The 17,295-nt window shown below is 39.3% G+C and overlaps 1 protein-coding gene across 3 annotated transcripts in view; it reads left to right on the forward strand.

Annotated features, from left to right (window-relative positions):
- The window catches only part of TMTC1 (transmembrane O-mannosyltransferase targeting cadherins 1), a 272,140-nt gene that overhangs the window by 239,330 nt on the left and 15,515 nt on the right, over nucleotides 1-17,295 (forward strand). The gene's annotated exons all lie outside the window — the stretch shown is intronic.

Raw genomic sequence — 17,295 nt, forward strand, 5'->3', positions numbered from 1 at the left:
TGATTGGATACTATTTTTCAGTGTTCTGGATGCATGCCCCCTGCTAAGGGGAAACAAGCATAAACTGTCTTCTCTAAATTGATGATGCAGTTTTGTTGACACACATAAGTGCCCTCAATAGACAGTGGATTCTGCTATGACACAATTGGCCAGATTGTCTTTAAAATCAAAGTCAACACCTTCAAAAGATGCCCTGCAGCATTCAGTTGGTTGAAATGTAATGAATGATTTGATACTGATACATGATTTGATATCAGTTACATAGATGTGCAATTTGCATAGAAAAAATTTTGGATGTTTCAACAGGAAGCAAATTTAGAACTTTCTGTGGATATTTAAGTGTCAGAAATGATAAGACTAGTTTTCATGCTCTAATATTCTCTGTATAGTGTAGGTGGGCTTTAGACAGAAGCTCAGGTCTGTGGTGGGTGATTTCAATGCATGTTTTAGCATAGTGGTTAAGCTGATGTGATGATGATTGTGTTCTGTTATACACTGGCGGTCCTCAGCTACCTTTGGCTTGTGTTGAAGCAGAGACTGTGGGAACTTTCTGCTTAACCAACTGAGCCACCCAGGGACCCTTGGACACTGTGGGAACCTTCTGAAACAAAGATTGACTGTCTTGATCCCTTTTTCTCACCTCATCCTGGCTCGTTCGTTTTCATAAGAAGAACTTTATCCTCCCCTCCCTTCCCCTGCCCCACCCTATCTGGCTGGGTCTCTGGCAGTTACTCACACATGCCAAGCATGCTTCTCTCTTGGAGCCTCTGGACTGTTTCCTTTGTCTGCAAGTTTTCTCTCAGACATCTTAGGGTATCCTTCCTCACGTCATGCTGGTTTCTCTGCAACGTTACCATATCCGAGGGGTTGTCTGCAATTACCCTTCTTAACTAGCAACCTCACCCTGACTGACCACCATGTTCTCTTTCACCTTGCCCTGCCTTATGTTTCCCAAAAGTATGTATCACCATCTAACATATGTTTGTCTATGATCGTTCTCCCACCACTAGAATATTTAACTCATGAGAATGACTGTCTCTTCTATTCATGGCTGGTTCCCAGTGTCTGTCACGTTATATGCAATCAATAAATGTTGAGTGAATAAATGAATCCATATGAACTGGAGAGCATATGGTCCCTCCAATCCAGTATATAGCCTAAATTTTATTCTTACATTACAGTACAACTAAGCCTGTGGGCCACACTGTTTTGCAATTGATCATACCTATATGTGATGATTTTGTCCTACACGGAGCGATAGTATGAGGGCCACTGTGAGAAATTATTCTTTGTAACCATAGAGTCAGGGGTAGGGGTGAGGACAGCACCTGCTGCATCATTCAGTGGCTTCTTTATGAGGACTCAGGAGAAATTTCTCTCATCTCACCGTTAGGAAAGGCTCAGCTTCTCCTGAGTTACAAGCTTTTTGCTTTATTTTTAATCTAATGCAGGAAAAATCTTGGAAATTCTGAAAAGGGTCAAGTGTATTTCCATCCCCCTTTCCCCATCCTCTAACAACCATCTAGACCGTATATTCTGCTCTTCTCTATGTGCTGCTTTTACTCCCGGGTTTATCATTTTCCTTAATTTATTTTATTCAGTTTTTGTTTTCAATTTTTATTTTTTATTAGTTTTCTTGGATGTTTTCAATTTTTTTTTTTTTTCAACGTTTTTTATTTATTTTTGGGACAGAGAGAGACAGAGCATGAACGGGGGAGGGGCAGAGAGAGAGGGAGACACAGAATCGGAAACAGGCTCCAGGCTCCGAGCCATCAGCCCAGAGCCTGACGCGGGGCTCGAACTCACGGACCGCGAGATCGTGACCTGGCTGAAGTCGGACGCTTAACCGACTGCGCCACCCAGGCGCCCCTGATGTTTTCAATTTTTAAAAGCTACCTCAATTTCTTCGTGGAATAATGAGGTATAAGTAAGTAAATACAGTTGACTCTTGAACAATGAGGGGGTTAGGGGCACTGACCACCTGCACAGTTGAAAATCCACATACTGACTCCCCCAAAACTTAACTACTAAAAGCATATTGTTGACTGGAAGCCTTACCAATAACATAAATAGTTGATTACATATATTTTGTATATTATATGTATTATATACTGTATTCTTATAACAAAGTAAGCTAGGGAAAAGAAAATGTTATTAAGAAAATCATAAGGAAAAAAACACTTACGGCACTGTGCTATATTTATCGAAAAAAAATCCACGTATAAGTGGACCCACACTGTTCATACCTATGTTGTTCAAGGGTCAACTGTAAATAAAGCATTCCACCAATAGTGCCCACTTCATATCTTTTTTTTCCCCAACTCACCAGGACAGATAATAAACATTTAACTGTTCCTTCTTGATGAAAATTATGCTTAAAGTAAGTAATTATACTTAAGTAAGATAAATTATATTGTCATTTACCTAAGACCAGTGATAACACAGTATGTTGTTTTGGGGGGAGTTTTTTACAGATATGAGTAGAACTTGTATATATTCATATACTTCTGTCTTCCTAAAATGCCGTCTTTTCTTTATCCCCTATAAATCCTGCCGAGTTTTCAAGATCCAATTCAACTCCCACATCTTCCTCCGAAATTTCTCCACCTCCCCTTCTGGTGGGGAGTCATGTTTCCTCAGAGCTCCTTTTTTAAAAAAGTGTTTATTTATTTATTTTGAGAGAGAGAGAGAAAGAGAGAGAGTGCACACAAGTTGGGGAAGGGCAGAGAGGGAGGGAGAGAGAGAATCCCAAGCAGGGATCCGCACTGTCAGCACAGAGCCTAACTTGGGGCTCAATCCCATGAACCGTGAGATCATGACCTAAACTGAAACCAAGAGTCAGATGCTTAACTGACTGAGTCACCCAGGCACCCCTCCTTGGGGCTTCTGTAATGTTAATGGGAACACATACCAACATGCAAACCAATCACATATTTTTATTTCTTGAGTTAATATCGTGAACTATAATCTAAGCAATTTTTCAGGTTTATTTTCTTTACAAGACCGTAAGTTATTTTAAGAAAAGCAGTGTCTTCTTTAGATACCTATTTCTTTTCCAGGGCTTAGGATAGTTTACTGTGTAATGCAGTCATTCAGACAGTGTGTCTTCACTTGATTTACTTTGGGATTCAGTTACTCTGTAGTGTGATACTAAGAGCAATTGACAGGGGACTAAGAGACCTAGTTCTAGACCTTACTCCATAGTTAGCCAACTACACAGACTTGGGTGAGGAGTACTTTACCTCTCTGGGCCCCAGTTTCCAAATATGAAAATTGATAAATATTCTAGATGATCTTTACTGCATCTATGGCATTAACATTCTGAGTGCCTGAAATTAATCTTCTTTAACGTCAACTAAGTGATTTTTAGTCCTTTTTTCTGACATTCTTCGTATTAACGACCCTTTCTAGATATTTCACTTGGCAATTCATTAGAATTGTTCTTTACCATTTTTTTTATTCGAGTACAATTAACATACACTGTTACGTTAGCTTCGGGTGCACAATATAGTGATTGAATAATGCTATACATTACTCAGTGCTCAGCAGTATACATGTACTCTCAATGCCCTTAGTGCTAAGGCATTTTTTAATGAATACTCTATGGTTCCACTGTAATTAGTACTATTGTTTCTATACAAATACAGCATTAATATGTTAATACTGTGAAACGTGATTTGCCTTAATCAATATCTGTAAGCTTCACTTGTGTTTTCTTTCTAAATCGATGAGCTCCAAGTTGATGAAAAGCTATTCTTCTAAAAATGTGACCTTGAAATTTCCTGCAGTCCCTTCTGCAGTGTCTTGCTATTAACTAACACATTTTACAGAAAGTGAAAGTTTGAAAAGGACAAGAAATATACATTTTCCTCTGTTATGTTTAAGAAGTATCAGATGCCTTATTTAAATTCAGTTATGGGATATTTCATTTTCGTGAACCACAGTGATAAATTGAGGTAAAGTCATTGCGTGTCACATAGTTGAAGTTATGAACAATTTTTAAGAAGAACAAACTGCAATCATCATATTTTCTTCCATACAAGGGTCACATCTTTTGCCAGGCTTTCTTACTCGAAGTTCAAATGTAAAATGCAATGAGATCTAAGAACGTAATTGAAAGATTGGAAGGTTTTCTCTTTGCTCCTTTGGGCAATTGATTTTAACATCAAAGAGAACAGCTGTTGGGCATAACTCAGGATTGCCTTCCCTCTCTGACTTTCAACATTTTGTCTTCATGTTTTGAATTCTTTAGTAAGAAAAGAAGGCTTCAGAGGCACAAGCAAGGCACAGAGAAACTGGTAGAGAAAAATCCACCAGCTTAACATTCTTCAGTAGCAAATGAATTCATTTCTTGGTGGCACAACCTTACTTAATAACTTTTGAGCATTTCAGACTCTCAGAGTATATCAAAGCAGTGACCACAAACCTTGGTCACTCTGTAACACACTTGTGAAACCATCCCTTCACTTAACAGGTTATCTTCCAGTGTCACCTGGACACATGCATGGCCCATGCATACTATGGTCATGGGCCAATCTAATGATAGAAAATGGTTTCCTACGCTGAGCTAAAGTCAGTCATCCTATAATTTGCTCCCTTTGAGCTCATTCTAACAGAGAGCTTGTTGCACATAGCTGAAGAACACAGCTATGTTATCACTTCTCTAATTATCACTTTCAAAGCTAACCTTGTTTCTTTCACCTTGTTTCTCTTTTACCCTGGTTTCCAAATTCTTTGCTTCTGGTCATGTTGCTTTGCATAGCCTCTGGACTGTCCATTTTCTCTATGACAGTATACTTCTCATATTGAACTGTAGTTCAGCAAGGTCAGGGTGGAATAGAAATGCTTCCCTGGCTTGACATCCCTTGTGTCTAATAAATGATGCCCTAAAATGAATGATACTGGTTATCTGGCATCCACATGATGCTTTGGCTCACATGGGAGATACAGTCAACGGAAATTTCTTTTTCTTTTTTTTTCTTTTTTCAATATAATTTATTGTCAAGTTGGCTAGCATACAGTGTATACAGTGTGCTCTTGGTTTCGGTGGTAAATTCCCATGATTCTTCACTTATGTACAACACCCAGTGTTCATCCCAACAAGTGCCCTCCTCAATGCCCATCACCCATTTCCCCCTCTCCGCCGCTCCCTGTTTGTTCTCTGCATTTAAGAGTCTTTTATGGTTTGCCTCCCTCCCTCTCTGTAACTATTTTTCCCCCCTTCCCTTCCCTCATCGTCTTCTGTTAAGTTTCTCAAGTTCCACATATGAGTGAAAACATATGATATCTTTCTTTCTCTGACTTATTTCACGTAGCATAATACTCTCCAGTTCCATCCACGTTGCTGCAAATGGCAAGATTTCATTCTTTTTCATTGCCAAGTAGTATTCCATTGTATACATAAACCACATCTTTATCCATTCATCAGTTCACGGACATTTAGGCTCTTTCCATAATTTGGCTATTGTTGAAAGCGCTGCTATAAACATTGGGATACATGTGCCCCTATGCATCAGCACTCCTGTATCCTTTGGATAAATTCCTAGTAGTGCTATTGCTGCGTTGTAGGGCAGTTCTATTTTTAATTTTTTGAGGAACCTCCACACTGTTTTCCAGAGCGGCTGCACCAGTTTGCATTCCCACCAACAGTGCAGGAGGGTTCCCATTTCTCCACATCCTCTCCAGCATCTGTAGTTTCCTGATTTGTTCATTTTAGCCACTCTGACTGGTGTGAGGTGGTATCTCAGTGTCGCTTTGATTTGTATTTCCCTGGTGATGAGTGATAGTCAACTGAAATTTCTAAACAATGTGAACACTTGTTAGTCCAGGTCTCACCCATTTTGCAGGCATGTTTTTACAGCCTGGATAAGAGGATTCATCTTTATCTGTATTTAATTTCAACTTCTTTATTATAATCAGCCTGGAAATTTCAGGTGTTCTAGGACTTTTTAGTCCTTTTTTCTGACATTCTTTGTATTAACTACCCTTTCCAGATATTTTACTTGGCGAATTAAGAATAGTTTCTAGCTACTCATTTACGTATTTGGTTTAAAAAAATGCTGCAGAGATGAGTAGCAGGTTAGAAAGCCCTACATTGTGTTTGTAGGATCTTCTCTCCACGTTGACCTCTATTTTACCCAAGACTCTTTAGGTACAGTTATTTAATTTTTGATTAACTGATCAAATCATATTAGCATCTAGCTCACCTCGTCTTATCTACTTGGATGTTGTGAGACACTGTGTCAGAAACCTGCTGAAACCCTTCCCCTGATTGAAGGTTGTGAGTCTATTAAAAAAAAACAAAAAAACCCCACAAGTGTCATTTGCCATGCCTTGTTGCTCTTACTGTATGCATGCAGCTGTCTGTTGACACCTCTTCCCATCCTCACTGCTGGTAAAACTGTGAGGGTGATAATCCCTTCTGGGATTTATCTGAGACTAACATTGTATTCCTTGCTCTGTTGGAACCTGAAGGCAACAAGTAATTCTGTTGGGGCACGGTAGAGAAATTGAGAAAGGGAAATTTGAAAAATGGGTTAATAAGTCGAAAAGATATTACATGCTGGAGCCTTTTAAGGCCCACAGTGGAGCCCAAATTTGACATTGATAGATAATAAGAAGCAAAGGCAAGTGTCTACGCAAAGGGTTATAAAACAGGAGAGGAAGAAAATATGTGGAAATATGTGGGATATTGTGAGGAGGCTTTTAAATGCCGTGCAGTGTGAGTAGTTTAGAGCCTCGTTTCTGGCACAAAGTGTGGGAATGGACAGACGTTATTGTGGAAAAAGAATCCCTTTGTGTTTAAGAACTGTTTGTAGGTGAAGGCTGAAAGGAAAAGAAAACGGAAAATTAAAAATTCCAGGGCAGAGCACCTTAAGGACTGAGAAGACACATGGTCACTGAACGCCATGGGGAAGCCAAGGAGAAGGGAGAATTTAGGAAAGGAGGAAAAGAGGTCAGCTTCCACATTCCTTTTCTATTACACAAGTAATATGAAAATGTAAAATGAAAAGTGGGGAAAAGTCAGAGAAAATAAAATATACCTTTCATTAATATGATATCTAGAAACAACAAATATTATTATTTTTTAATACCCTGCAAGTCTTGCAATATAAATATTTTGTTTTCATACATTCACAAGTAATTTGTGTCCTATCCTTTTCACTTGCCATTAAATTATGCATATCATACATATTCATGGCTTTCATAAATACCATTTTTTTAACGTTTTTAAATTTTTTTAAGTTTATTTATTTATTTTGAGAGAGAGTGTGCTGGAGGGGCAGAGAGAGGTGGGGAGAGAGAATCTCAAGCAGGTTCTGTGCCATTAGTGCAGAGCCTGATGTGTGGCTTGAACCCATGAATGGTGAGATCATGACCTGAGCCGAAACCAAGAGTTGGACGCTTAAACTGAACGAACCACCCAGGAGCCCCCAGTGTATTTCAATATTAAATTATCCTTCTCTAGGTGATCCTACCATTCTTCTGTTCTTTTATTTTAGTCTTTTTTTTTTTCTTCATGCAAAGTTGGGAATAATTGTTTAGTAATAATGAAATAATCTTAGGGTAATTTGTAAGGGTGAAACACCTTGCAAATAGCAAGCTTTCAAGACACAGGAAAAATAAGATCACCAAAATCCCATAATGTATTTTAAATTTATAAAATAGTCTGCTGGACTCATCTGGTGATTGCAAGATAAAATGAATTTTATTCTGTTTTTAAAAAGAATGGTAAAGGGGGCACCTGGGTTGCTTAGTCAGTTAAGAATGCAACTCTTTTCTATTTATTTTTTTTTTTTTTAATTTACATCCAAGGTAGCAGATAGTGCAACAGTGATTTCAGGAGTAGATTCCTTAATGCCCCTTGCCCATTTAACCATCCCCCCTCCCTCGACCCCTCCAGTAACCCTCTTGTTTGTTCTCCATATTTAAGAGTCTCTTATGTTTTGTCCCTCTCCCTTTTTTTATATTATTTTTGCTTCCCTTTCCCTTATGTTCATCTGTTTTGTATCTTAAAGTCCTCATATGAGTGAAGTCATATGATATTCATCCTTCTCTAATTTCGCTTAGCATAATACCCTCTAGTTCCATCCACCTAGTTGCAAAAGCAAGATTTCATTCTTTTTGATTGCCGAGTAATACTCCATTGTATATATATACCACATCTTCTTTATCCATTCATCCATCAATGGACATTTGGGCTCTTTCCATAATTTGGCTATTGTTGAGAGTGCTGCTATAAACATTCGGTTGCATGTGCCCCTTCAAAACAGCACACCTGTATCCCTTGGATAAATGCCTAGTAGTGCAGTTGCTGGGTCATAGGGTAGTTCTATTTTTAATTTTTTGAGGAACCTCATACTGTTTTCCAGAGTAGCTCCACCAGTTTTTATTCCCACTAGCAGTGCAAAAGAGATCCTCTTTTTTCCACATCCTCACCAACATCTGTTGTTGCCTGAGTTGTTAATGTTAGCCATTCTGACAGGTGTAAGGTGGTATCTCATTGTTGATGAGTGATGTTGAGCATTTTTTCATGTGTCGGTTGGCCATCTGGATGTCTTCTTTGGAGAAGGGTCTACTCATGTCTTTTGCCCATTTCCTCACTGGATTATTTGTTTTTTGGGTGTTGAGTTTGGTAAGTTCTTTGTAGATTTTGGATACTAACCCTTTATCTGATATGTCGTTTGCAACTATCTTCTCCCATTCCATTGGTTGCCGTTTAGTTTTGCTGATGGCTTCCTTCACTGTGCAGAAGTTTTTTATTTTGATGAGGTCCCAGTAGTTCATTTTTGCTTTTGTTTCCCTTGCCTCCGGAGATGTGTTGAGTAAGAAGTTGCTGTGGCCAAGGTCAAAGAGGTTTTTGCCTGCTATCTCCTCAAGGATTTTGATGGCTTCCTGTCTTACATTTAGGTCCATAAATACCATTTTAATGGCTACTTACTAGTTATCAAAATGATATATTCTAATTTACATAATAAATTAGCCCAACTTTTGTACACTTGGGTTCTGTGTATGTGTGTGGCAGTGTGCTTTTCCTTTCTTTTTTTTAATTGTTTTTAAGTTGATTTATTTATTTTGAGAGAGAGAGAGAGAGAGAGTGAAGAGGGGAGGGGCAGAGATAGAGAGCAGGGGAGGGGCAATTGAGAGGGAGAGAGAGAATCCCAAGCAGGCTCTGTTCTGTCAGCACAGAGCCCAAAGTGGAGCTTGAACCCATGAACTGTGAGATCATGATCTAGTGGAAATCAAGAGTCAGATGATTAACCAACCAAGCCACCCAGGCACCCCAAACTTTTCCTTTCTTATGGCTTTTCCAAAACAATATTTTGAGTCATTTCTAATGATAGATTCCTAAAAGTGGAATTCTCACATCAAAGAGTATCAACATATTTCAGTGAGATACCTTACTACATTGTTCTTGAGATACATTACTAATTTGCTTTCTGAAAGAGTGATACCAGTATTCTCTGCTGCCAACAGTATCCAGCCTTTAAGTGTTGAATGTTAGTGGAACATTTAAGTGGAAATAGCATGTGGGCAGATGGCAGTGAGAAAGATTAGGACTGGGAAGATGGACTTAGGACTTCAAATAAATGGAACCATATTATGAGTAGGTAATTTCTCTGAGGGGAAAATGAAGAATAGTGTGTGTGTGTTGGGGGTGGGGTGGATAACTTAAAGAATTTTTTAACCTGATTATTTTACAGAGAGAAATATGAAGTTCAGAGAATTAAGTGCCTCTTAAGGTCGGACAAATAACTAGTGTCAGGACCAGGACTAGAGCCTGGTCTTTTGACTCATTGGCACTGCTCTTTCACTGTATGACACTGAGGTCCCATGATTGGACCATGGTAATGGGTAGGGTCAATGAGGTAGAGTGTGGAGGGAGTGGAAAGGAAAGAGAGAAGTGATAGAGGAAAGCCAGGAGGGTGAGTTGTCATAGATGTTAGATACATTAAAAAAAAAAATCCAGAAAAAAAAAAAACTGATATGCCTGTTTGTCTACTGCAGCAAAGAAGTCAAGAAGACTGAGAACAGAAAATAAACTCTTAGATTCGAAGTCAAGGAGGTCTCGGGCTTACTGTTCTCTCCTGGGTCTCCATTAACACTCAGAGCTGGCTGTACTCCAGCTTCACAGATAGGATTGTAAACATTTATAAGCCCACCATCATTTTTAACCAGCCTACTCTTGCAATAGATTATATAGCTTGCATTACACTATCAGTAAAGGAAAAAAAAAATTAACACTGCTTATGACCCTGACCTACTGTAAATTGTTGCTAGCCTCAGGTTTATAGCCTCTTGAAAAACTCAATTAATTAATTTCATAACACTTAAAATATTTTTCTTTTATGTATTTTGGGATATGACTTCACATGATATAGGAATGAAAAGAAATTGGAGCAATAAAATATAAGTTAGGAATATAGACCAAGAGTGAAAAGTCTCCTGCCATCCTTTGGGTAGATTCAGCCACATATATTGTGGCCAAATCAACTTGAACTAGACCCTACCTTGGGGCACCTGGGTAGCTCAGTCGGTTAAGCGGCCGACTTCAGCTCAGGTCATGATCTCACGGTCTGTGAGTTCGAGCCCCGCGTCGTACTCTGTGCTGACAGCTCAGAGCCTGGAGCCTGCTTCAGATTCTGTGTCTCCCTCTCTCTCTGACCCTTCCCCCATTCATGCTCTGTCTCTGTCTCAAAAATAAATAAACGTTAAAAAAAAAAATAAAAAAAAAAAAACTAGACCCTACCTTAATAATTTATTGATTTAATTATTCAGCACAGGTACCACTAAGCATTAGGATTTTTTTTTTTTGTTAATGTTTATTCATTTTTTTTGAGAGAGAGAGAGACAGAGCACAAGTAGGGGAGGGGCAGAGAGATCGGGAGACACAGAATCTGAAGCAGGCTCTGGGCTCTGAGCTATCAGCACAGAGCCAGACTTGGGGCTCGAATTCACGAACCGCTAGATCATGACCTGAGCCGAAGTTGGATGTTTAACTAACCGAGCCACTCAGGTGCCCCGGCATTAGTTTTGATGAGCTAATCAGGTGTGGGCTTTATCCTCATGGAACTTAAGAGTATATTAGAAAGGCTAACCCTAAGCAAAGAATTACAGTCCCATATCCATATCCAATATCTAACACAATTACAACAAATATGCAAAGAGAAAGTACCATTGGGAATATTCTAGGGACCTAACCTAATGTGGGAAGGAACATATGGAGAATAGGGGCAGTGGCCAAAAAGTGACATTTAATCTGATTCCTAAAGAACTTTTAGATATCAACAAGGTAAAAATTAATATGAAAAACTTTCTGGCTAGAGGAAATAGACCGTGTGACAGCTCTGGGGTGAAGAAAAGTGGTATTTCTTCTTTTAATAGAAAATTTTGTGCCTACAGAGAATAAGTACAAAATAGTGTGAGAAGAGTTTGCAGATGGAGGGAACTGCAATTCTCTGCAAATGTGGGCTCCCCCCACCCCTTTTTTTCCTGGTCTCCTGACAGTGTTTTACACCTGTGGTTGCTTACTCTTGTACTTTTAGCTTGTATTTAACAATTCTTAGCATTTCTTCTTTAAAGTGATTACTTCTGGCATACTTAAATTGTTACAGAGTGGTGTTGATCACAGACTGCTGGGTGATAAAAAAAAAAAATCAAGATTAAGAAATACCTGACATTTCCTTGGTGAGGAGAAATGCCAAGTTAATTTTCATTTTAGTTGGATGAGAAAGAGAATTAGACATCAAATATTGGCAGCTCGTTTCTCATGAATGTCCATGCTGATGACTGATGGGTGGAAGAACTGTTTTATAAAGAAAATAAAAGCAAAGGAGAGGGTGAGAAAGCAGGCAATCTCTGCTGTGTGTTTTGAGCTGCTATGTCTTGAAGAGTTTCTTAGAGACATGAGTTTAAACATCCATTGATCCTAAACTTACCAAGTTTGTCATAGTAAATAAAGGCATTGGACTAAAGGGGAAATAACCTTATGGCTCTGTGTTCATAAAAATACTTCCAGAAAACAATTCAGATGCATGACCATGATGTCAGGGCATTAGCACAACTTTCCATCTCCTCCCTGTAGGTCCTTCACCGCTTTGGAATACCACATCTTACACCTTCCGCACAGGAAGTGCACATTACAGGCCATTCATTAAGCCAGCTGTTCACAAAGTGTTGACTGGGGACACTTGAGGTCCAAGAAGGTCAATGCAGTTTTCACAATACTACTGACAAGTCATTTGCCTTTTTTACTCTCGTTCTTTTGTGAGTGTACAGTATTTTTTTAGAGGATACATGACATATTTATAATTATGGAAAGACTATTAAAATATTCTCCCATTTTCCAATTAAATATCTGTGTGAGACCAACATTTCTTCCCATACTCAACTAAAAACATAAAAATAGATTAGCACGCACGCACGCATGAAAAATAGATTAGCACAAAAGTAGATATGGGAATCCAGCTGGCTTCTATTAAGCCAAACATTAAAGAGATTTGCAAAAACATGAAATAATGCCAGTATTTTTTTTTGCGGTGGAAAAATATTTTTTATTGTCATACAAATGTGTTATGTTTTAGTTTATTATATTTTTTTTTTATTTTTTTAACGTTTTTATTTTATTTTTTTTTGAGACACAGAGAAACAGAGCATGAACAGGGGAGGGTCAGAGAGAGGGAGACACAGAATCCGAAACAGGCTCCAGGCTCTGAGCTGTCAGCACAGAGCCCGACACGGGGCTCAAACTCACGGACCACGAGATCATGACCTGAGCCGAGGTCGGCCACTTAACCGACTGAGCCACCCAGGTGCCCCTATATTTTAAATAAACTAGTAAATATTTTTAAAATTTCTCAGCTTTATGTCTGTTGTGGTAAATATTGACAGATGTAGCCCACATAAACAAAGCTCTTTGGGGGTCCTCAGTAATTTTTAGTGTATAAAAGTATCCACAAAACCAAGAAGTTTGAGGATTGCTGCATTAAGCCCATGTCCATTTGTCCTCCTGGCTGCTGCAAGTTGAACTGTAAGAAGTTTTCCAAACATATCGGTTGACCCAAGAGAGTAAATTGCAGTCAAGATGCCTTTTCCAAAGATCTACTCTTCACTTTCCATTCCTTGAGGTAAAAAGCGTGTTGTGTTGGGTAATTACAGCATGTAAGAAGTGGAGATGTTGACTATGTTTTATTTCTCCCCCAAGGCCCATTTTATTTCCACAGTCCTGAAAATGCTTCAGCCTTGGAGAGGAGCCCATGCTTGCATGCTGCCCATTTTAACCATCACCCTCAAAGGTGATTTCATGCTGAGGCAGCGGTTCTTGGGGACTCTGGTGTAAAGCAGACAGTATTATTTGTCAGAGCCATTCTCTGGTCACAAGCATTTTTAATTAAAGTTGTCCTATAAATAGCTTATATTCATTTCCTCTGAATCTCACAAGTCAGTAGAGACTAGGAATGATTAGCTTAGGTCAGGACATCTAGCCAGATGGGGTAAATGAAAAGTGAGTGCTTGAAATAGAGCTTCAGGGATTCAGTACTACTACTTGTTAAGATAAATGCATTGCCCTTCCAGAGAAGGTGGAATTTATTTTAAATAAACACCTAGGAGGTATTTTTCTCCCACGGTGGTGGTTCCCTTTTGGTTTTTAATAAGTGGAGTTAATCATTCCTTGAAATTTACAGTCAAGCGAAAGGAAAAGACAGATATTGAAGACATTATTCATAGACCCAGAGTCTTGAGATAGCCCTTGGATTCCCGGAGGCACAGGGATGTGATCACTTGCCCTTGACACACATGGTGTTTTAAGTCCCATTACTTCTTTGGACTTTGAAAATTGCATTTCTAGAGGAAACCCAGCTCATAAACCCCCAAATAAGAGAAGTTTTAGATGAAAAAGGTGATCTCTCTGGCTATTTCAGAGTAGCAAGAATGTGGGAAAAAGCAAAATTAAATCAGGTAAAGGAGTAATTGTACTTGAAAACTGTTGTTGAATGTTGTATTTGACTTTGGCAAGTTAGAACGTGAAGACATCAGTTGTATTCTTTTTAGGAAACACACCTTTCAGCTCTCCCACAGTTTAGTTATACAGTGATGGCTCTAAGATCTGAAATAGCCACGGATATTTTTCAAACACATTTTTATGTGATGCAGCTGTTGGAGTTAATGGTAACCAGCATTCTCGAGTATTTGGATCATGACAGGTGTAGAGAATCTATCTCATCTCAAGTCTGGATGTCATGTCACTTCTGGTTGCCCTGAGTACTTTGTGCTTCTCCTCTCCTGACGCTGTCACAGTACATTGCAATGTCTTCTTCCTATCTGAATCCCACTCAACTGCCATGGCAGGATCGTCTGTCTTGTTCACTCTTCTATCTCCACTGTATGCTTGGCATGTGTGTGGTGCTCACAAAATATTTGTTGAGGGGATGGATATCCGAAAATATAATTGTTTCTGTTGATGCCAGAGACACCATTTATTTCCAGAAATACTGCTTTTATTCAGGGTTCACCCATTCCCTGTGTGTCCACTGAAAACCTAAATTCTGTTCTCTGTCCCCGTGTAGCTATGAGATTTGGGGCAAGTCTCTTAACCACTTTGCAGCCAGGTTTCTTCATTAGTTAAAAATGGTGGTGAGTTACTGTTTTTAATATTGTTTCCAGCTCTAATATTCTTTTATCTCCTCTGCTGACAATCTCACCCACTTTATTTTTTGAGGGGGGTGGAGGGGCGCAGGAGACGGGGAGAGAGAATCCCAAGAGGCTCAGTGCTCAGCAAAGAGCCCAACATAGGTCTCAGTCTTACTACTGCGAGATCATAACCTGACCCAAAATCAAGAGTCGGATGGTCAACTGACTGAGCCATCCAGGTGCCCCTCATCCATTGTATTTTTAATAATTGGGTGGGATTTTTTAAATGTTGATTTTACCATGACTATGTTAGTGTGTTTTAAAAGTACCATGTAATATACAAAATTTGATCCTTTAACACAAAAATAGCATTACAGTCAGTCTCACTAGTTGAATGCTAACACAGGAAACTTGAGATTTTCAGGAGCTGATTACTCAGGTTTGGATTAGCCAGCGTATTCTCTCTCTGGTTGCCTCCAGGATCTTAGATGTTTATTGACCTCTGTTTCAGAAGATGATTAAGAAAAGTTAAAAGGAAAACACCTAAGTTAATTATTTTTCATATTTGATAGGAAAGGAACTTGAAACTCTTGGCTAAGATGCCACTTGGACAGGGCCATGACACTCCATGTGGCCTCAGTGACAACTCTAGTACACCTGAGCTCAAGAGCAGCTGTACTTAATCGTTTTAAAACACTGCTCTCATTGGGTTGTATTTGATAGTTCACTCATCTTTGAGCTCCTAAAACAGAGGGATTTTGTTTTATTCATCTGCGTGTTTTTGGCATCTGTCTCCCAGTGATACACATAGCAATGCCAGCACTAAGGAGTGGTAATGATAAGGATGTGACATGACATATCCTATCGTGACAAGGTGCTATGTGCTACGCATTGTTCTACATACTTAACATGTTTTAATCCATTTAATTGTCACAACAACCCTATGAGATAGGTACTACTGGTATCCCTGTGTTACAACTGGGCACGTAGAGGGGAAGTAAGGTCACATAGATAATAAATGGTGGGTCTGGGATTCCAATCCGTACAGTGAAACACTGGCAGCCCGATCCCTAATCATTATACCATGCTCTCTACGGCCATTGCGGTAAATATGTCTTGAATGAATGAATAAATGAATATGTTTGCAATAGTACTCTGTAGCTATTAACTTGATCTGCCTGTGTCTAACTAAAGACACACACATGCACACCCACACACAAATTTGTTGGTCCTTCAATGGATGATATCTTCTCTTTTTTTTTAAACTTGATTTATTTACTTTGAGAGAGACAGAGACAGTGTGAGCAGGGGAGGGGCAGAGAGAGATGGAGAGAAAGAGAATCCCAAGCAGGCTCTGTGCTAATGGTGCAGAGCCAGACGCAGGGCTTGAATTCACAAAACTGAGAGATCATGACCTGAGCCAGAACCAGGAGTCAGATGCTCAAACGACTGAGCCACCCAGGTGCCCCTGGATGATATCTTCATAAAATTTTTCTTCTCTTTAATAGATTGAAAGATGATTTGGGGATTTTCATTCACCTTTATTTTTTTTTGAAGTCTGACAATTTGTTGTTTGGCAATCAAAAATACATATGCTTTTTTTAAAAAATGCATATACTTTTTAGCAACATAGATCTCAATTTTTGCTGGGCTGTGGATTTGTAATTCAAATAAGTGAAATTTGCCAAATCCAAACCACGTCTTGTTTCCTAAATGGTACTTAAATGTGTGGATTCAAAGAGATGGCCGTAGTCATTCCACAGAGGGTCAAATGTCTTTATCTTTCTGGGTCAAATCAAATTTAGGCTCCTTGGTTTATTGCTCAACACCCGGTGCGTTTTTATTCACAAGCCAAAGGTGTCACATCTGAGGAAATTAGTGCTGTACATTCCCTTTTCATGTGTCTGGATGAATGCTTAGTAGGGGTAACTTGAGATAAAATTGTGGAAAACATCCACTCTCAGAGCATAGTAAAGGAAGACTTGCTATGTGCTTTATGCCGCATCATTTCCTTTTACCTGACCTTCCCAGCAGGACCAGGGAACCATGAAAGTGTTCACTTGTGAGTAATTGTTAGAACCTGGGTAGCTTTGATTCATTATGTAGGTTTTACCTTCCGATATTGTAAAAGGAAGCGTGACGTGACAATCTCGGCTGGTGGTGAACAATGTTCCTAAAAGCTAATTCAGAATTGTTAGTGTGCTAAAGTGAATCTTTGGAAGAAGACCAGGACAGTTAGCAAATGACCCATTGAAGATGCAATAGTTGAACGGGGCCTTATCACAAGGATAGGAGTTGGAGGTATGCCTTCGAGAAGACCTGTATTCCCATTGGAGGGTGTGGCTCTGAGGTGGAACACACAGGTTGAATAAAGGAGGGAAGGAACAGTTGGGTGGGCTATCGAAATATTTTGAGTAAACAAAGGTCAAGGCAAAGCCCTCTGTAACCTGCATCAGCCTCCCTCCCCTTTTCTCAAAAACCTCCGCCAATAAACCATACAGTGTAGGTAAAGGGAGTGCTTGATATGCAATGCAGCTGTAAGACAAACGTTGCAGGCGTCCCTGCTCCCAGTCACATTGTCACCTCTGAAGAAACTCCTGTATGGACCTAGCCCTCATTTTCAAACAGAGAGAGTTACTGGGGGTGGAGGGCATCCCATTCAAA

The sequence above is a fragment of the Panthera pardus genome, unplaced genomic scaffold (genome assembly GCF_024362965.1).
Source record: "Panthera pardus isolate Hobbes unplaced genomic scaffold, ASM2436296v1 HiC_scaffold_6, whole genome shotgun sequence".
Lineage (NCBI taxonomy): Eukaryota > Metazoa > Chordata > Mammalia > Carnivora > Felidae > Panthera > Panthera pardus.